We start from the raw sequence: 20,102 nt of genomic DNA on the forward strand, positions 1-20,102 counted from the left end.
CTGTTTTTCTGTCTGTCCCACTAGACTCTGAGCTTCTCAACTGCAGGGATCGTTTCTGACTCATCCGTTGTATCTGCAGGTCCCAGCACAATGTCTACCCTGAGCAGGATCCCAGGGAGTCCCTGTATGCACAGTCCTGCTAGGGAAGGACTTTGCCCCAAACACAAGTTCTCCCATGACTCAGGACCTAGGGGCTTCTCTAGACTCAGTCTCTGCCTCTCTCCTGTGCTCTACTTGTGCCAAACTTCTTGCAGTGCTACTCTTTCTCAAGTCTCCTTGACTTTTCTCATGTGATTACCTCTTCTAGTAGCTCAGTCCTCCCTAAAATTGTCACCTTCCTTTACAAGACCAATTCATGCTCATCATTCAAAACTCAGCATAGTAGAAACCTTCTTTGTGCTACTCTGAAGCATTTCCTAAGGCACCAGGTTGGGTAGGGGGCCTCCTCTGTGCTCTCACAGACCCCAGTCAGACTAAGTAGTCATTCTCCTTTGCTTGACTCTTACCTTTACTGGACTCTGAGTTCTGTGAGATTAGAGGCCATGCCTGGCTCACTCTATCCCCAGCCCAAGGCCCAGCACAGAGATGGCATTCAGTGATTTCCTGTTGAGTGGCTGATGAAATCCAGCTATTATCCTCCAGCCAACCTAGATCTCTCTAACCCTGATGTTACTAAGGTAAACTCACCACCCATTTCTAAGTCCAGCACTCCCCATCTCCCCCGTCTCTTCCAATATCTAGCAGTGGGGAAGTGGGCCATGGTAAACATTGTTCCAAGAGATAAGCTTACATGACTTCCTAGGCTTTCAGATCAATTGCTTCTATGTGAAATCCTGTAATTTACAGCACTTCTCTGGGTCTATTTTCTAATCTGCAAAATGGAGATGATAGTACTTAATTTATAGGGGTGTTGTAAGGATTAAATGAGATAACAAATGCAAAATTATTATCCTTCCCCCTAGGCTGAAGACCAGCCCACACACTCACCCTGTGCTTGATGGTCTTGTTGTTCTCATGGTATTTCCCTTGATAACGAGAGATGACTTGTACTTTGTTGTTGCCAAAGCCACAGATGTCAGGGCCTGGAAATTAAATCCCAATACATGAATTTACATCACTTTTAGGCAGTTTGCCTGTTTTGTGGCTAATACAGACATAGCAGGAAAGAGATCGCACACACAAATTTAGGATTATTTGAGGAGAATTTAATAAAGGGACTATTTTAATTCTTTGTTTTGTTTTGGGTTTTTTCTGTTTTTGTTCTTTGTTTGTTTTTGTTTTTGGACACACCATGCGGCATTCGAGATCTTAGCTCCCCAATGAGGGATCGAACCTGCGTAAAGGGACTATTGTAAATGGTGGGGGCAGGACATTGAGAAAATATAAGGAATAATGCTATGCTCCAGGCTATTCCCATCCCTGAGCTTGAAGGGGCTAGGAGAAGGGGCAGTTACCAAAGCCCAGGAAAAAAAGGAGTTCAGTAGAGAGGGCAGCCAGGAGATAAGCTGTGACTTTCAGCCAAGGGACACAACTCTCCTCCCTCCCTGTGATCTTCTGCCAGGTTTCCATTGACCAAACCCAACTGGAAGCCCCTCCTGTGCCAGGCACTTAATACCATGTCATTTAATTCTCACAAGGAGGTATTACTATCTCCACTTTTAGTTGGGAAAATTGTGGCCCAGAAAAGTTAAGCAACTTGCACAAGGTCAAACAGCTAATAAGTAGCATTGCTGGGCTTTAAACCCAAGCCTAACTAGAAACAGAGCCTGGAGCTCTTCCTGCTTTGTGAAAACTTTAGAGGAAACTGTTGATTTGTGAGTCCAGAGAGCTTAACCTGGCAAAGGCCCAAGAATAGGGTTGTTTTTTTTTTTAATATACATTTATTTATTTATTTATTTTTGGCTGCGTTGGGTCTTCATTGTTGCACGTGGGCTTTCTCTAATTGCAGCGACGGGGGGGCTACTCTTCGTTGCAGTGCGCGGGCTTCTCACTGTGGTGGCTTCTCTTGTTGCAGACCACGGGTTCTAGGCACATGGGCTTCAGCAGTTGTGGCACATGGGCTCAGTAGTTGTGGCTCGCTGGCTCTAGAGCGCAGGCTCAGTAGTTGTGGCGCACGGGCTTAGTTGTTCTGAGGCATGAGGGATCTTCCCAGACAGGGGCTCAAACCTGTGTCCCCTGCATTGGCCGGTGGATTCTTAACCACCGTGCCACCAGGAAGGTCCCAGCAAGAATAGGTTTTAACCTAGTTTTTCTACCTAATTTCCCATGCTATTGCTCTCTGACTATCCTAAACATGTGCCTGCGTGCAACACACACACACACACACACACACACACACACACACTCACTGTGCTCTAGCCACACTGGTCACATTGTTTTTCTACTTGCATTTGAATTTCATGTCTCTGAGCTTTTGTACACACAGTTTCCTATGCCCAAATTACATTTACTCTATCTCCTTTTCTGCTTATTAAAATCTAACTCATTCTTCAAAGAATAATTAATACCTTCTCCAAAAAGCCCCCAGGTGGACATGCCATCTTTTGTGATCTCATAACTCCTCATCAATACCTTTTTAAAAGTATGTCTTCATTCTGCCTTTTAAAAAATGATTCATATGCCTGTGTCCACACCAAGCAGAAGGCAAAAGGGTAGAGTAGAAAAAGCCCAGGCTTTACAGCCAGACAGACTGGGTTCAAAATCTGACTTCCGACTTACTCATCTTGGGCAAATTTCTTGCCTTTGTTTTCTCATCTGTAAAATAGAGATGATAATAGCCCAAACTTGTTGGGTTGTTTGAGCATCAAATAAATAATATTCATTTGAAAAGGAAAAAAATCACATTAAAAAAACCTATTTCCAATTTCCTTTCTACAACCACCATGTACATTACAATATAAGCGCCTTGTGAGAAGGGTAGATTCTGAAAAAAATAGAGATGGGCAGACTCATGTTTTACACCCCCATAGTGCTTTATTGGTCTACCTAAGAAAGGGATTGAAAAATAAGAAAGAGATTGAAAGATAAGAAAGAGAGTTGAGGGAGAAGGGATTCAGACAGAAAAAGGATGAAGCAGCTGAAGAGGAGGATTTTGGCAAGGGCAAGAGAGAGATCTGGAGCTCCCTGGGGAAAAAAAAAAATCTAGAGAGAATTTTAAGGAAATGTTGGTTTATGATGTGTAGTTTAACCCTTTCCTCTGAATTTGTGCAAAAACCTTCAGTAAAATCCACATTCTTCACCGATGATTTGGGAGTTGGATTAGTTGCTGTTGTTTCTTGGTTTTTTAAATACCAACCACGTTGAAACTGAGCTAAGTAAGAGCTGGACTGCTCCAAGGAGGGCCAGTATACTGAGGTTACAGGTGCAACACTGGATGCACTACAGATGTTGGATAAAGGTGATTTCCCTAACCTTCTGTGCCTTTCTCTCCCTGAGGGCAGGAACGTCCTTCAGAGCACAAAGCCTTATTGTAATAGGTACATTTGAGGGTATCTACACAGTTTCTGATCCCTTTCTCTTTTTCTTAGAAATGGAAAGTGTCTCTCTGTACCGTAGCCTTGTTAATACCATGTGACTCTTCACCTCTATATTAACATTTAGGTTTAGAGTTGCTTTTCTCAGGTCTTCTAAGAGTCTTACCACAGAGGGAGGTGGAGCTATCACATTAGAAATTTCCTGTTCCAAAGAATATGAAAAAGAATGTGTATGTTTGTATGTGTATGTGTGTATAAAAACTGTATATACATAACAATCATTTTGCTGTACAACAGAAATTAACACGTGGTAAATCAACTATACTTCAATACAATAAATTAAAAATAAATAAATTTCCATCTGAACCTTTTCTACAACTACAGTGGCTCTCATTAAGACCTCACAGGGCTGACAGCGACTGCTGTCAGAGAGCTTACAAAACATGATGTAATACTCGGATTCTGAATGCATATCCTCATGGTTCAGGGTGTCAGGAAAGAGTTTCACGAACCCACCACCGCAATGGATGCCTTGCTTGTGTTTTACTGAAAACTGAACCACCAAGTTCTCGTTCTCATTGCTGAATGGCTTGAACCTGGTGGGGAGGGCATAAAACTTGGCATCTTCACTGGTCTGGAGACCTGAGAGAAGAGAGCACAGAATCTTTACATTTAAATACCCTAAGAGCAGCCAGAGAAACCTAACACTTGGTCTCACCGATCTCTGCTACTTTCTTACTCACCTACTGCATGCCAGGTTATGTCCTGGATGCTTTACACACATTATCTTATTCAAGCCTCAGAGCAACCCTGCAAAATTGGTACTATCTTCACTTTTACAAATTAGGAGTCTGAGTCATGGGGAGGTGAAGTGACCTGCCTAGGGCCACAAGGCTAGTAAGGAACTAAACTGGGATTTTTTTTAAAAATGCACCCACTTTATTTTTTTTTAATATTATTTATTTATTTATATATTTGGCTGTACTGGGTCTTTGTCATGGCACAGGGGATCTTCGTTTCCTCATGTGAGATCTTCGTTGCAGCACAAGGGATCTTTAGTTGTGGCACGTGTGATCTTTTAGTTGCGGCAGGCGAACTCTTAGTTGCAGCAAGTGGGATCTAGTTCCCTGACTAGGTATCGAACCAGGGCCCCTGCACTGGGACCACGGAATCTTAGCCACTGGACCACCTGGGAAGTCCCCTAAACTGGGATTTTTATGACATGTTTGACTGATACTTTCTTTCCCTTATACCATACTGTCTCTGATTTTCAAGAGATACGTAAATACTATTCTGAAGCCTGACAAAACAAGCTCTGTTTCTATTAAGATCCCATGGGTGGCCAGAATCAGGCTCTGCTGTGCACAACTGCTGTGGTAGGAAGAGGCCCAGCACAGACTCTTAGAATAAGTAATAATTGTTGCTAACATTTGTTGAACACTTCCTCTTTACCAGACAATATGTTTCATTCATGTGTATTACTATTCTTAATCCTCATAAAAACCCTATGAGGTGGGCCCTACTAATATCTCCACTTTATCATGAAATCATTGAGGCTATTTCACTTGTCCAGAATCACACAACCAGTCTATCTAATTCCGGAGCCCCCAACCCGAGACTTTATCTCCTCCTCCAGAGAATATCGGAGCTCTAAGGGGTCTTAGAGCCTTTCTAGTCTAACTACATTACTTCACAGGTGACAAAACCAAGCCCCAGAGAGGGAAAGTTACTTATCTAAGATCATATAGTCACAAGTGACAGACACACAAGCCAAGTGTCCAGACTTCCAGGCTAGTGGTCTTTCCATTATTTTAAGCTGCTGCCCAGCTTTCTGGTTATGGCTCTGTCACTTTAACTCTCTGAGTCTTAGCTTCCTCATCAGCAAAATGTGGGTAATTAATCATACCCCAGAGGGTTCCCGTGAAAGTTAAATGGGTAAGAGATGTGAGAAGCACTTTGTAAACTGTCAATATAAAATGCAAGGGACTATCATTATTCATGCTTGGTGAGGATCCTTCCTTCATGACCCCACAGCTCTTTGTACTTCGTTGGGTCACATTATGTTGCAATTAAGTTTATTTCAGTCTCTTTGAATAATTTTTAAGCTCCTGAAGAGCAGGGGCCTCTTTAATATAAAGATCTAAGGGGAATTCCCTGGCAGTCCAGTGGTTAGGACTCTGTGCTTTCACTGCCGAGGGCTTGGGTTCAATCCCTGGTCGGGGAACTAAGATCCCACAAGCCACGTGGCATGGCCGAAAAAAAAAAAAAGATCTGGCATAGAGGAAATGCTCAATAAATATGTGTTAAATTGCTCAGAAGGATCACAGGTGCTGATTCAGATGTCTCTCGAGAATTTATTGCACACCAGGCTCTGTGCTCTAAGCACTTTCATGTCTAATATTACATTAGGAGCTGTCTATATTTTAAAGAGTATGCTTATTTCCCCAAAGACCTCAAGGGAGGCTAGAGTAGCCAGAGAAGACTTCATGGAGGGAGGAGTGGGCACAAAGGAAAGAGCACTGAACCCACAGGTAGAAAACCAAGTCTTGAATTTCCACTCTACCAAACTTAGCTGTGTAGCCATGTGATTCCCCCACACATACACATGCACGCCCCGGAGCCTCGTTTGAACCCAGAACCCTTTTAGAAAACCAGGAGGTACCTAATGAACCTGAGTAGGATGAGGTATGGGGAGCAACAACCAAGAAATCAAACTGAGAGTAGAGGACTTCCCTGGTGGTGCCGTGGTTAAGAATCCATCTACCAATGCAGGGGACACGGGTTCAAGCCCTGGTCTGGGAAGATCCCACATGCCGTGAAGCAACTAAGCCCATGTGCCACAACTACTGAGCCTGTGCTCTAGAGCCTGCGAGCCACAACTACTGAGCCCATGTGCCACAACTAGTGAAGCCCGTGCGCCTAGGACCAGCGCTCGGCAACAAAAGAAGCCACCACAACGAGAAGCCCGAGCACCGCAAGGAAGAGTAGCCCCCACTCACTGCAACTAGAGAAAGCCCGTGCGCAGCAACGAAGACCCAATGCAGCCAAAAATTAATTAATTAATTAATTTTAAAAACAAACAAACAAACAAACTGAGAGTAGGTGGGTGGCTTTGCAGACTGAGCCCTCAGAAGAGTCACTCAGACAGCCTCTAGTTCTCTTCTCCTTGGGAGACAATTTTCCAGAGTGGATTTAAATGAGGCTTTAAATGTTCAAGCCAATTTGTAATTCCCCTCTTTACTAAACATGAAAATGAGATTCATAACAGTAGCCAGGAGAAAGAAGATGGGAAATCACTCCCGAGGACAATCAATGGATTCTATTTATAGGACAGAAGCTTTCTCAGACAAAAAACCATTGCCTAGAGCTCCTCCTTCCCTCCTAATATTATTTGGCTCTTACAGCAGCCCTGTCTAATGAACATGGCAAATGATGACTATTATCTCCATCTAATATCAAGGCTAAGAGAAATGAAAAGTCTTGCCTAAATTATGCAGTCAGCAAGTCATAGCTCTAGGTCTGTCTGCTCAGTTCTCTATTGTAGCAAGCAGCTCCAGGGGAGAGCAGTATTTGGGGGTTACATAGTGCTTTCCCCTGTTTCAAGTGCAGAGTGTTAAATTTAAAAAATCCTAGGGTTGGGGAAAGTAGTATAGTCCTGGGTAATGAACACAGTCCTGGAGTCAGACCTAGAATCAGGTCTCAGCCCCAGCTCTTGCCAGCTGTGAATATAGCCTTGGGCAAATTATTCAACTTCTCTGAGGCCCCCTGAAAAATTGGGAACATAATAGTAACCATCTCATGAAGTTATTAGGAAGATTAATGGGGATAATGTGTCTAAGAACTTACTTTTAAATACCTGTTACTCAACAAATACATTATTATTTTTGTGGAGACTTCATTCTTCACATTCTACTACTTCTTTTTATTCTAAGAAAGAGAAGTGAACTGGTAATCACAAATAAAAACAGCTGTATAAAAGTCAGAACTTTCTCAGTAAATTAGTATGTTCCTAAATTGTAGTAATTACCTTTACCCTATTCTTTATCTCTGTAAAATTTTCCTGCAGTGAGCTGAAATTTACCATAATCCAGCCTATGTTTAGATTCAACCCATCGTTTTTTCCATCCATCTAGGGAGTTAAAGAAGAAAAAGAGCAACATATAAAAATGGTTTGTGTTTTTTTAAAGACAATGAAATACAGCCAAGGCTGATCAAGTCTCATGGAAACAGTAACGGGATATCAAAAGATAACTCCGAACTGCTGTATAGCACAGGGAACTATACTCAATATTTTCCAATAACCTATAAAGGAAAAGAATTTGAAAAAATATATATGTAGGTACAACTGAATCGTGCTGTACACCTGAGACTAACACAACATCGTAAATCAACTATACGTCAATAAAATAAAATAAAAAGTAAAATAAAATAGAGTACTCCAGTATTCCTGAAATCCCCCTCACTATCTGATGCCTGAACCCCACCATTTATGCACTACCATATGGTTAGTGTTCCATTAATGCTCTAACCCACCCTCCCCTATGAAAGTGAAATCCTGAAAACCACTACAGGAATGTTTGTTTGAAAGTCATGAGACACTCTCATAAAAGTTGGTGGAAAATACGGTTGAGGGACTGAGCCCTTATACATATTTATGTTTAGTAAAACAAAATAATAAAATTAGCTTACCAAGTAAAGAGATTAGCAATATCATTTTATACTTCTTGAATTAGTAATGATGATACTGAACAATCAATTTCCATTTACCCTTTTTTATTGCTTAAACTTTTTAGACTCTCCTCTGCAGTTTCAAGGAGAGGGTGATAAATTTGTTTTGCTTTGGCATAGATGGCATATAGACAAAGAGGCATTCTTTTTGGGACCTGGCACTCCATCCAAACATTCAGTGCCTTTCTGATTTTATGCCTCAGAGTTGCTGACTCCCACTTCCTGGACCCACCACAGTCCCAGAGTCATGGGGCAACTTGGCAGCTTGAGATGGAAGAGGCCTTGAGGGTAGCCTTTATTTTGTCTCCTCCCTGCAGCTGAATTTCTCTTTCTCAAATACGACTAACCGATATCTAGGGTTATTGCCTTAGCTCTGCCCATGAAAACCCCATATCAACATACCTCTAATAATGCCACGCTGAGCTAGCTCTGTTGACTCCTATTACTCAAGTCTAACAACCAACGACCTCCCTTCCTGAGGCCCAGGGGCTTGCTTTCTCTTGTCTTCCCCTGTCATTCCCAAGATCTTCGTGTTACACAGGCCAGAACGTCTCAGTGACGACCTCACCCATCACTCCTGAGGGAGGGGCCCCAGGAGGTTCTTCCTGCCTCAAGTTGCTGTGGCTTGAATGAAATGGATCCTGCTTCCCTGACCATAGTTGACGCAATGAAGGGTAAGAATTGATGTCAAAGTCAAAAGATTTGTTATTATGTGTTAGACCCTTGTGTGGCTCCCTGAAAATTTCCCCTCATTTACTCCCATGGATAATGCTTTAAGATAGATATTATTAGTTCTATTTTGCATCTAGTAAGTGGTGCACCTGAGATTTGAACCCAAATCTGTTTGATTTCAAATACTGCCTCTTCTCTGGAAGGAGAGGGGGATGCAGGGGAAAGTGTTATGAAGAGAAAAAGCTTGTGTAATCATAATAATAGCTACTGCTTAGCAACTACATGTCAGGCATTGTGCAGAGGGCCTTACATGCATTTTCTCATTGTAGTCCAATAATAGCTCTGTGACAAATGTCCTATTTTTTCCCACATTCAAAAGATGAGGAGAGTGGAACTCTGAAACTTGTCCAAGAACAAAGTTTGTAAGTTAAATGAGTAAGCAGGCTTGGACCCAGGGCTTTGCAACATCAAAATCCGTGCTCTTGATCCCTATACTATATGGCTTCCCATGAAGTCATGTGTGTGAAAAGTCCTTTGTAACCTAAAGAGTGTACAGCAAATGTAAGAATCAACCATAGTACTTTACAGTTTGTAATTAATAATTTGTGTATAGTTTGAGTAATGTTCCCCACCAGACTGAGAAGTTTCATAACTATTTTACTAACCCTTGTGTCCCAGTTTCTAGCACAGAGTAAATCACCAAAAACATTTGCTGAATGACTGAATGGATGCATGGTCATGCCTTTTGCCTATGCCATAGATCCTCAGCCTTACAAATGGATTGACTCATTTATTAATCCACTTGACAAATGTTAATTGAGCCTGGCATGCATGTTGCAACTGTTTACAGCTTTCACCTTGAACTTTATGGTAGGAGAGGTTAGAACAGAACTCAGAACTTCTTATCACTAATCAGTTTTTCTGGGTGAACAGTACTGATGCAAATCTAATTTGCCACAGTTTAAGATGTCCTCAAATAAGGAGCCTTTCTTGTTAGGAGAATAATGTCACCTGGTTAATAAAGTTCCATTTTAATGTTTTATACTTTTCCTCTTAACATCATAACATCTTAACATCATAAAAGGCTCAAGCCAGAACGACCCTTCGTGGTCATTAACCTGACCTCCTTGTATTGTGTATAGAGAAAATGAAGCCAAGAGAAGGAAGCGACTTGCTCATGGACACAGTTGCCAGTTACAGAGCTGAGACTAGAGCCCAGTTCTACTGTACTCTGGTCCTGGGCTCATAACTCCTTCATTCAACAAATATTTCTTGAGTATTCATTTTATGCCAGGCACCAGGGGCACAGACTTGAATCTGACAAGGTCCCTCCAGGGACCTACGAGCTTCAGGGAGCTCAGAGTCTGAAAAGACAGACAAGTAAACAATTACAATACAGTATGGTAAGGGGAGTGATAGAGGGACACACAGGACAGTGAAATTCAGAAAAGCACTGACTGCCCTCCAGAGTCAGGGTAGATTTCAGAGAAGGCATGCCTGAAGAAGAACTGCAAAAGAAGAAAAGGTAGGAGTGAGTGTTCCAAACAGAATGTCTTGCATGTGGAAAGGCCCTGAGGCATGAAACAGCATGGTGTTTCAAGGGAAATGCAAGCAGTACTGTATGGTTTTGCAGGGCAGAGGGGCCAGATCAAGGAGAGTGCTTATTAATTGAGAGCAAGAGAGCAGTGTATTTACCAAGGTTGGATGCTACCATCTTTTTTTCCTTGTTAAATCTTTCCTTCAAACTGTTCAAATATCTGTATGTCCCCAGAGATCCATCCAACAAAAAATAACAGGTGTTTGGGTGCTCCCACATCTAGCCGATAAATGCACATAATCACAGCCACATCTGTAAAGATGCAGAACCAGGGAGACCAAATAACCATGATTTTTCTGTCAAATGAACTCATTTCCAAAATGTACCTCCTAGGATGCCTGGCTTTTGGTGTAGTTCAAATCAGAAGACTGGACTAGGGCCTCATCTCTTCCACTAGCTTCAGCAGGATCTTTAGCCTCTCTGAGACTCCGTTTACTCATCTATAGAAAGGTTTTACCTACCTCATCGTTTCTGGGAGAATTAAATGAAACAGCATGCAACACAGTGTAAGGCACATCGTAAGTGCTCAATAAGTACTACTTGAAGCCAAATCTGTATATGTGTATATGTATACAAAGATACATAATATCAAAGGTAAAGAGAGAAATATTTGTAGCCTTGAAGGTAAAAGTTGTGTCTTCCCCAGCACCTAGTTCTGAGCCTGGAACAGAATAGGTCCTTTAGAAAATGCTTGCATAATTAGATAAAAATACATATTTGCTGCATTTATTCAACATCATCAGATTATATTTTGCAAAAGAGAATTTTCTAGATAAACTAAAGCTTACCTCTTCAGGTATCAACATTTTCTCTACCGTTTTCAATGGAAAAGTTTTGTAGACATTATAGAAGACCCTGACCCATTATGTAGAGAATCCTAAACAAAATTTTAAGTTTCTTGAAGACTCAAGCTCTGTACTAGGCTGTAATGTACAGCAGAAGTGTGAGTTTGTTTTGAAATTTTTCTGTCTCCGCTGTTCCCGTTCAGCTGTGAGCACTCACTTCTCCCTGAGGTCAGTGTGTTTGCCTCTAGCAATCTACCCAGCTCTTGTGAAACCGGTGGACCTACGTCCCACTTACCTGCCTGCCACCTTACCTGTTCACTTCCTTTCCTTTCTTTCTGTCTACGAGTCTAACTGCACGTCTGCCACATAGACCATAGTTACTCAGATATTTACCAACTAGTAAAAAGCCTTATGGGGTGGTGAATAGCACTGGATAAGAATCTTGGGTCAATCACTTTTCTGAATCTGTGTTCTCATCTGTAAATAAGGATTATATTTAAACTCTTTAAGGAAAGGAACACTGTGCACATCGTAGGTACTCAATAAAAGTTTGTTGAATGATAGTTTGGCATGAGGACCAAATTAATTAAGATAATAGTAATAATTATTAATTAATATCAGGATGAAGATTAATAATAACTATTAAAATTATTATTTTTGCTGTCATTGAATGGGCATTATAGTGGGTCCTCCGTTCATTCTGTAAGCTGTCATTTCTAATCAACTATGCCCTAAGAAGCAGATAGCCAAGTTTGCTAAGAAAGTGAACATTAAACAAGAGCCCACATGTTTGAACTATGATAGAATTTAAGTCCTTCACTTAAATTTTTGCGGAGAACCTATACCGTGCCAGTGTGAGTGCTAGACGCCAGGGTACAAACAAGACATAATCCCTCAAAGAGCTCAGGGTCTAAACAGAGAGACAGACAAATAAATCATCTGCTTTCCTTATTTTATTTTTCTTGGATTTTCAAAGTAAATAATTTATTGTAGAAGATGTAGAAAGCCCAGAGGAAGCAAATATGCAGTAAAAATATCCATAATCTACCTCCCAAGATGACCATTGTCAACATTTTGCTATATTTCCCTCCAGCCTTTTTTTTTCTTTTCTGTATGTTAACTATGGCTCCTGCTCTCACCTCCACACCCCTGCAGCCTCTGGAGAGATCCTTGCCATCAGTTTGTACTTGAGACCTGGAAAGGCCAGCTGGATCAGGCCTCTTGGGTTTGGGCATCTGTCCAGGGTGATTCTTCCTCAGGCCCAGCATGTCCAAGTATCCACAATCCACAGATGGTCCCAATAGCTTATCAGTCATAAGCCTGAGCAGCAGGCTGTTCCTCAGCCCTGCTGGGCTGTCCTCAGCAAGTCTGAGCCAGCTGGGCACAGAGGTCCTTTGTCTCAGAATGTCTCTTCAGCCAAGTTTTCATGGTCAAGTCTGAGAACTGACAGAATTAGCATTCACACACACGTGTGCGCGCGCGCGCGCACACACACACACACACACACACACACACACACACACACCCCTTGTGACTTCTGCATCATTCAGTCCCTCATCTGAATTCCGGTTTCTTTCTGTCTGATTTTGTACTTTGACAATGGCCTTTGCTGTCACCATTAGTTCTCCCCCTCACACCTGTTTATGTCACTAATTCAATGATTCTCCAGTTCAATCAACCACAATTCCTGCATATTTTAATGTGCCCTTTTTTTTATGCGAAGTCTGAGATTCCAAAAGCTCATGTTGTCCCTGAGGTCACTGGTATGATTACCTGCTGGCCACCTGACACTTGGCAGCTTGCATAACTGGCCAGTGCATCCTTTATGGAGGTAAGAGACCTGAGTTCAACAAACATCTCTGCCACTGACTCACTGTGTGACTTTGGGAAAACCACCTCTCCTCTCTAGGTCTCAGTTTTCCCATCTGTACAATGAGAGGGTTGAATTCCAAAAACCCTCTAGTTGCCAAGTTGCAATGTGGCCTGGAATAGTCTGGGAAAACAGCAGAAAGAAGGGAGCCTGACTCAAGCTCTGCCACAAACCCATAAATGGTCCTGCCATGTCATATCCTCTCTCTGGACCTCAGTTTTCCCATCTGTAAATGGGGAGAAGGAGGCCATTTGGGGCTAGATGAGCATTCAGAGCCCTTTCAGTTCTGACATTCAAAGAATCTAAGCTTTACCTTTCTTGGGGTTGCTAGGCACTACTTAAAATGTGAGCTAGAGGGCTTCCCTGGTGGTGCAGTGGTTGAGAGTCCGCCTGCCGATGCAGGGGACACGGATTCGTGCCCCGGTCTGGGAAGATCCCACATGCTGTGGAGCGCCTGGGCCCGTGAGCCATGGCCGCTGAGCCTGCACGTCCGGAGCCTGTGCTCCGCAATGGGAGAGGCCACAGCAGTGAGAGGCCCGCGTACCGAAGGAAAAAAAAAAAAGTGAGCTAGAAGGACTTCAAGTACCAGATTCATGGGAGGCAGTGGGGTGGGGAGCAGGAGTAATGTGAGAAAAATCAGCTTTGATATCACACAGTCCTGGGTTCAAATCCTGACTTTGCCATTTAATAGCTGTGTGACCTCAGACAAATTATGCAGTGTTTCTGAGCTTCAGTTATACTGTCTGTAGACTGGAAAAATAATTACTTTACAGAGTGGAGGTGAGAACTGGAGTGTGTAAAGCATCATGCCTAGTGAGTAAAACTGTGCTTAATAAAGGTTACCTAAGGCATCAGATACAGTTTAGCTGTAAAAACTAGAGTTCAAAAGGAGGAAATTCAGTTCCAGAAAGAAATGGAAAGACAGAACAGTTCTCTTCATTTTTAATAGTTTTTAATTAAAAGAGTAACACAAGTTCATTGTAGAAAATAAAGTAAAAAAAAAACTCATCTGAAATTCCATTATTTACCATTTACATCTTGCTATATCTTCATCTATTCCTCTCCTCTATGCACAAATATATTTTACATAGTGACAATATATGCCTTATATGTAATTTTGTACCTTTCACAACTAAGCTTAGATCATAAACACTTCCCCATGACATTAAGAACTTTCCAAACATTATATGGCTGTATCATACTTCACTTCATTGGGCCCCTACTGATGGATATTTAGGTTTGTCTCTGAATGTTTCCAATTATTAATAACACACCCCATCTCCAGTGACCTTCCATACATTCCAGTTTAGCCATCTGCCCTTACATACACACCTTGGACCTTATCGTGACCAGAAACTGCTCCACCTCTGAAATCTCAAACCCAAACTCCCCCCTCCATGATTGTGGCTTTCTATCCTCCAACTCTCACGCTCTGTTACTCAAAGTACACCTGTTCTTTGATCCCCTCCATTCTTCTCCAGTCAACTGTCTCCTTCCTATCGAATTCTCACAATCCTTCCTTCTTCCCCCCCCCCTCCATCCTTCTTCCCACAAAATTTTACGAGCATTTTCTATGAGCCGGGCACTGTACCAAGTGCAGGGGTTGTAAAGTTGATAGAGATGTGGATCCATCACCTTGCTCACTCCTCTCGACCATTTGCCTTTCTGCTCACTTCTCCCCTGCCCATTTGCCTTTCTGCAAAAGCCCCACTGTGTCATCCAAACCTTCCACCTTCACTTTCCCTTTGCATCCCAAATTACCTACTTGAGCCCTACCTGACTTCCTCTCTCAGCCGGGATTCTCCAAAACATAGCCCACGGCTGTCCTGTTCATTTCCCAGGTCCTCATCCATCCTTCAACCTACTGTAGGCAGCCTTCCACCCCCACCACTCCTCTGAGTCGTGAAATGGTCTCTTACCTGCAAAATGTGATGAATGCTTTCCAGTTTGCCTATTTGGCCTCCAAACCATTTTTGACACTAGCTGTGTAAACTTGGGAGGGTCACTCAACCTCTTTGAACCTCAGTTTCCTCATCAGTGAAAGAGAGATATCATCTTTCTGACAGAACTGTTGAGAGATTCAATAAAATAAGATATAAAGAAAAAAATCCACTGATACACAATAAGCATTCAACAAAGATTAAGTTCTGACTCACTGCATTTGGTTTCCTGGGTCCCTGACAACCAGGAAGTGTTTGCCTTGGCTAGTATGAGCATTCTGATCTCTCGAAAGAGTCATTTCCCAGTGCAATTCATTCATTCATTCAAAAATAATTGAGCATCTGCTATGTACTTGTTCTGCGGGCTACAGAGACAGCAATGAACACAACAGAGAAGCACTGTGTTCTCAGGAAGTGAATCTAATGGCGAGGAGAAAGAGAAAGACAATGAATAAACATGTAAACAAGAAATGCATCGAACAGTGAAAAGTATTCTGAAAAATTAAGCATGCAGAGGTTCATGAGGGAACTTTCAGGGGTGATGGAAATGTTCTATATATTACTTGTGGTCGTGGTCACACAGGTGTTTATATTTTTCAAAATTCAGTGAATGATACACTTCAAATGGGTGCATTTTATGTGTATAAATTATATCTCAAAAAGGTTGATTTAAAAAAATTAAATCATACAAAGGGACAGATATGTATATGGGGCGATACTTTTTGATAGAGTGAACAAGAAAAGCCCCTCCGACATTTAAGGAGACATTTAAGCAGAAACCTGAATGATGAGAAGGAGTAAACCACATGAAGATCTAAGAGAATATTCCAGGCAGAAATCACAGCAAGTGCAAAGGCCTTGAGATGGAACTGAGCCTGGAGTGTCTGAGAAACAGCAAGAAAGCCAGTGTGGCTAGAATGTAATGAAGAAGCAGGAGATAAGATTGGAGAGACAGGCAGGGATCAGATCACGGAGATTCTTGTAGGTCATGGTGAGAAGCCTGGATGTTATTTTAAATCTAATAGAAAGGGCTTCCCTGGTGGCGCAGTGGTTGAGAGTCCGCCTGCCGATGCAGGGGATGCGGGTTCCTGCCCCGGTCCGGGAGGATCCCGCATGCCGCGGAGCGGCTGGGCCCGTGGGCCCGTGGGGCCATGGCTGCTGGGCCTGCGCATCCGGAGCCTGTGCTCCGCAGCGGGAGGGGCCACAGTGGTGAGGGGCCCGCGTACTGTAAAAAAAAAAAAAAAATCTAATAGAAAGACAGTGATGGTTTTTAAGTTCCAGAATGCTACAATCTGATTTATGTTTCAAAAGGAGCATTCTGAAATTTAGATGAGAAGAGACTATGGAGAAGCAGGAACAGAAGCAGAGAAGACACTCGAGTTCCTGCAATAGTCCAGATGAGTGGTGATAATAGCTTGAACTAGCATGGGCAGCAATATGAGAGGTAAAAAAAAAAAAAATACCATATTCAGAATATAATTTGAGGGTAGAGTCAATTGGACTTGTTGCTAGATTCGATGAGGGGAAAGTAAATAAAAAAGGAATCAAAGATGACTCTTAAGACTTTTGACCTAAACGACCAGGTGAATGGTTGGGTCACTTACTAAGATTGAGGAAACCAGGGGAAGAGCAAGTCTGGAGGAGAACACAGGAGTTTGCTTTAGACATGTTAAGTCTGAGATGCTCATGAATTTATTCACGTCTTGTTTGTATACCAGCCTCATATGAGTTTGGAAGAACAAACCAGCATCTAAATCTTCCCAGGTCTGAGTACCCTAACAGTATTTGGTTTCTGGGTCTTCTACTCTGAGGATAAGCCTCAGAACCCTGGTGATCCCACTGTCCAACCCTCCGCAGTCATGAGTAGCATCAGCCCCTCAGCACATCTCTCTGATCTCTCTCCTTTCAGCATTATAATTACATTTTGGGTTGATTCCTTTAAAGTAGGCACTGAACATCAAAAATTAACGTCTCTAAGTCCTACTGTAGGAAGATTGCTTGGAACATCATTTTTCTTCTTAGGATGTGATTTTTGGATGCGTGTGTGTGAAAGTTCAGTTCAACCATTCAATAATCCTTTTTTAAAAAATAAATTTATTTATTTTATTTATTTTTGGCTGCGTTGGGTCTTTGTTGCTGTGTGTGAGCTTTCTCTAGTTGCGGTGAGCAGGGGCTACTCTTCGTTGTGGTGCAGGGCTTCTCATTGCAGTGGCTTCTCTTGCTGTGGAGCACTGGCTCTAGGGGCGTGGGCTTCAGTAGTTGTGGCACGTGGGCTTCAGTAGTTGTGGCTCATGGGCTCTAGAGCGCAGGCTCAGTAGTTGTGGTGCACGGGCTTAGTTGCTCCGCAGCATGTGGGATCTTCCCGGCCCAGGGATCGAACCCGTGTCCCCTGCATTGGCAGGTGGATTCTTAACCACTGTGTCACCAGGGAAGCCCCAACCGTTCAATAATCCTTTACCGGGCACCTGTCTAAGCCAGGCACTGACTTTGACACTGGAAACAGAGGAGAATCGGGTAAATGACAACCATAGTGTGAGTAGGGCTGACACAAAGGAAGGATAGAAGTTGAGGGACCTAGCGGAGGCCTAGGCAAGGCTTCCTGGAGGAGGTGATATCAGGCAGAGCAGCCTTTTCTGCACATAGGTGCTGGATTTTGTTCATGATCAACTGTCTTGGGGTTTGGGACTTAGAGCCCCTTTGTTTTTGATTCCAAGGAGTATTTCAGAAATATTTGTCAGTAACACCCTTGGGAATTTCACTCTTGCCACACTGGGCAAGGAGGGTTCGGTGCTTGGGGAAGTGACTGCAGATCTGCGCGTGTTCTCTGCCTTCTGACAGGAAGAATTGTGTTGCGGGTAAAGCCACCCCAGGCAGGTGGGGGTGGGCAGGTGGGGCAGGAGCTAACGGTCAGAAGCTTAGCCTCACAGGGTTCACTGCATAGGATAGCTGAGGTCAGTCAGGAAATGGGGTCCAGCAACCTACACTTGGAAGAGGCTTGTGCCTTGTCAGAAGGTTCCGCCACAGCCAGTCAGTGAAGCTGAGGGCTTCCTGCATCCCACGCTTCAGCCAAATCCTAAACATCTCTCCTGTCTGCCCCTTCCCCTATCTCCCCACATACCCCCTACCAACCCCCTCCCCAAAGCCTCTCCACTTTTCATCTAGAAGATTACCAGAGCCTCCCAGATGTTTTTTTTATTTGCTTGTTTTTGGGGTGTTTTTTCCTCCATTCATAACTTTGGTCAGTTTCACCGTACATTCTCCACATTTTTGTTGATATGTTCTTTCTAATACCCAGGCCAGATCTTGTTTCTCCCCAGCTTGCCATCTTCACTAGCTCCCACTACTTTCAGCGAAAGGCCAGCCTCCTTAGCCCCCTTGATCCAGGCCCTGCCTGTTCTCCAGCCTCCCCTCAACCACCCTCCCTTTCACAATTTCCAGTTTCCTAAAGATGCCACTGCTGACTGTGTCATAACTGGGAACCTTTGTACATGCTGTTCTTATTGCCTGGCACACCCTTCTCTCCATTCCTGCCCCTCAGATAAATTCTTACTCATCCTTCAAAACCCTGCTTGGGTTTCACCTTCTCCCTGACACTTTCCTGTCCGGTCCCCTTGCCTGGGCTTATTCATTCCTTCCTCGGCACCATCTCTGCAGCTTGTTCTCAACACAATGTTACTTGTATTGTATATTAGGGAATTGAATCTCAGAAAGGGGAAAGGGCTTATGCAGACTTTCACGGTAGAATATAGACTCAAATCCAAACAATCCTGATTCCTAGGCAAGTGCCCTATCCACTGCACTCTCAAAGAACGAATCACATTTTACACACACACACACACACACACACACACATACACACACACACATGAAGAGTATTTTGTGGGCTGAAACAGTACCATTGAACATCTGTCCTTAGGTACATAAGCCCTAATTCTCTGATATTCCTGAGTCATTCCAGGGAGGAGGCTGGGTAATGAAATCTCCTAGATCCTCTGAGCTCTGATATTTTATGAAACACAAAATTTTACTATCACAATTAGCGCTCATATTTTCCCTCCAGAGTTCACTTCTGTTTTCTGGATGAAGGGAAGGGAACAAGCGTTTACTGCATACCTACTATATACCAGGGGAGATGCTTTACCTATCTTACCTCATTGAATTCTCATAACAATTTTTGAAAGATGCCTTTTGCTGTCCTCGTTTCATAGGCAAGGAAATTAAAATGTAGACAGGGTAAACTACTAGCCCAGGGTCACACAGCCAGAAAGGAAGGAGCAGAGATTTGAACTGCAGACGGCTGGGGCAGCTGATTGAGGAGGAGCAGGTAGGGTCCCATCTACCTTTGCCCCCCATCCCCTCCCGCTCCGCCGAGCCTCTCACCCCCATCTTGGAACTCCTCGAGCAGGTAGACCCGGCGCTGTGCCCGCGCCCCCAGCACGCAGGTGGCCAGCAGCAGTGGCAGCAGCTCCAGCCCCTTCATCTCGCGGAGCTCGGGGTCTCCACGCCCAGCCTCGGAGAGCCGCTAGCCTAGCCAGGTGCTCCGCTCTGCTGCCGCCTCTGCCCGGGTCCCGGGGCAATGGCTGAGTTCACCTGCACCCCGCACCTGACTGTCTCTCATTTGCGGCCTTGGGGGTAATAATGACCGCAGCCAATGACTGGGGACCACGCGCTGAGACTGCTGGAGGATGGAGGTGGGGGGAAGGTGACCAAGTGTTGAGGGAGCTACAGGGCAGGGTCCCTAGGGAGCGGGGACGTGGCAGGGCCAGCTCAGGCTGGCCTCTGGGGTCCCGCGAGCCTGCTCATTGTTGGTGCAACCTGTTTCGAAGTGCTGTCACATGCTTCCTTCCATCATCCCTGTGTCCCTCCATCCTTCCATCCCTCTTTCCTTCTATCCCTGTATCCTTCCTTCTGTCTACCCATCCACCCACAGGGCCTATGCAGGACAATAACAGTGTGATGTCTGTCTAACAGAAACACCCAGGGCCTGAGGGGGCCCAGAAGAGGCCTTAAATCAGCATGAGGTCTCAAGGAAGACCT

General features: G+C 43.7%; 1 pseudogene across 1 annotated transcript in view; it reads right to left on the reverse strand.

The window, feature by feature from the left end:
- LOC309799127 (calreticulin-like) overlaps positions 1–19,545 on the reverse strand; it is a 34,146-nt pseudogene extending 14,601 nt beyond the window's left edge. Inside the window, exons 1-4 of the transcript XR_014296148.1 lie at positions 19,446–19,545; positions 7,501–7,602; positions 3,912–4,115; positions 988–1,082 (exon numbers count right to left, since the gene is read on the reverse strand). The product of XR_014296148.1 is annotated as a calreticulin-like (transcript). The remainder of the gene's footprint in view (positions 1–987; positions 1,083–3,911; positions 4,116–7,500; positions 7,603–19,445) is intronic.
- Between the last annotated feature and the right edge of the window lie 557 nt (positions 19,546–20,102).

This window comes from Mesoplodon mirus (genome assembly GCF_964341445.2).
Source record: "Mesoplodon mirus genome assembly, chromosome: 3".
NCBI classification, from domain to species: Eukaryota; Metazoa; Chordata; class Mammalia; order Artiodactyla; family Ziphiidae; genus Mesoplodon; species Mesoplodon mirus.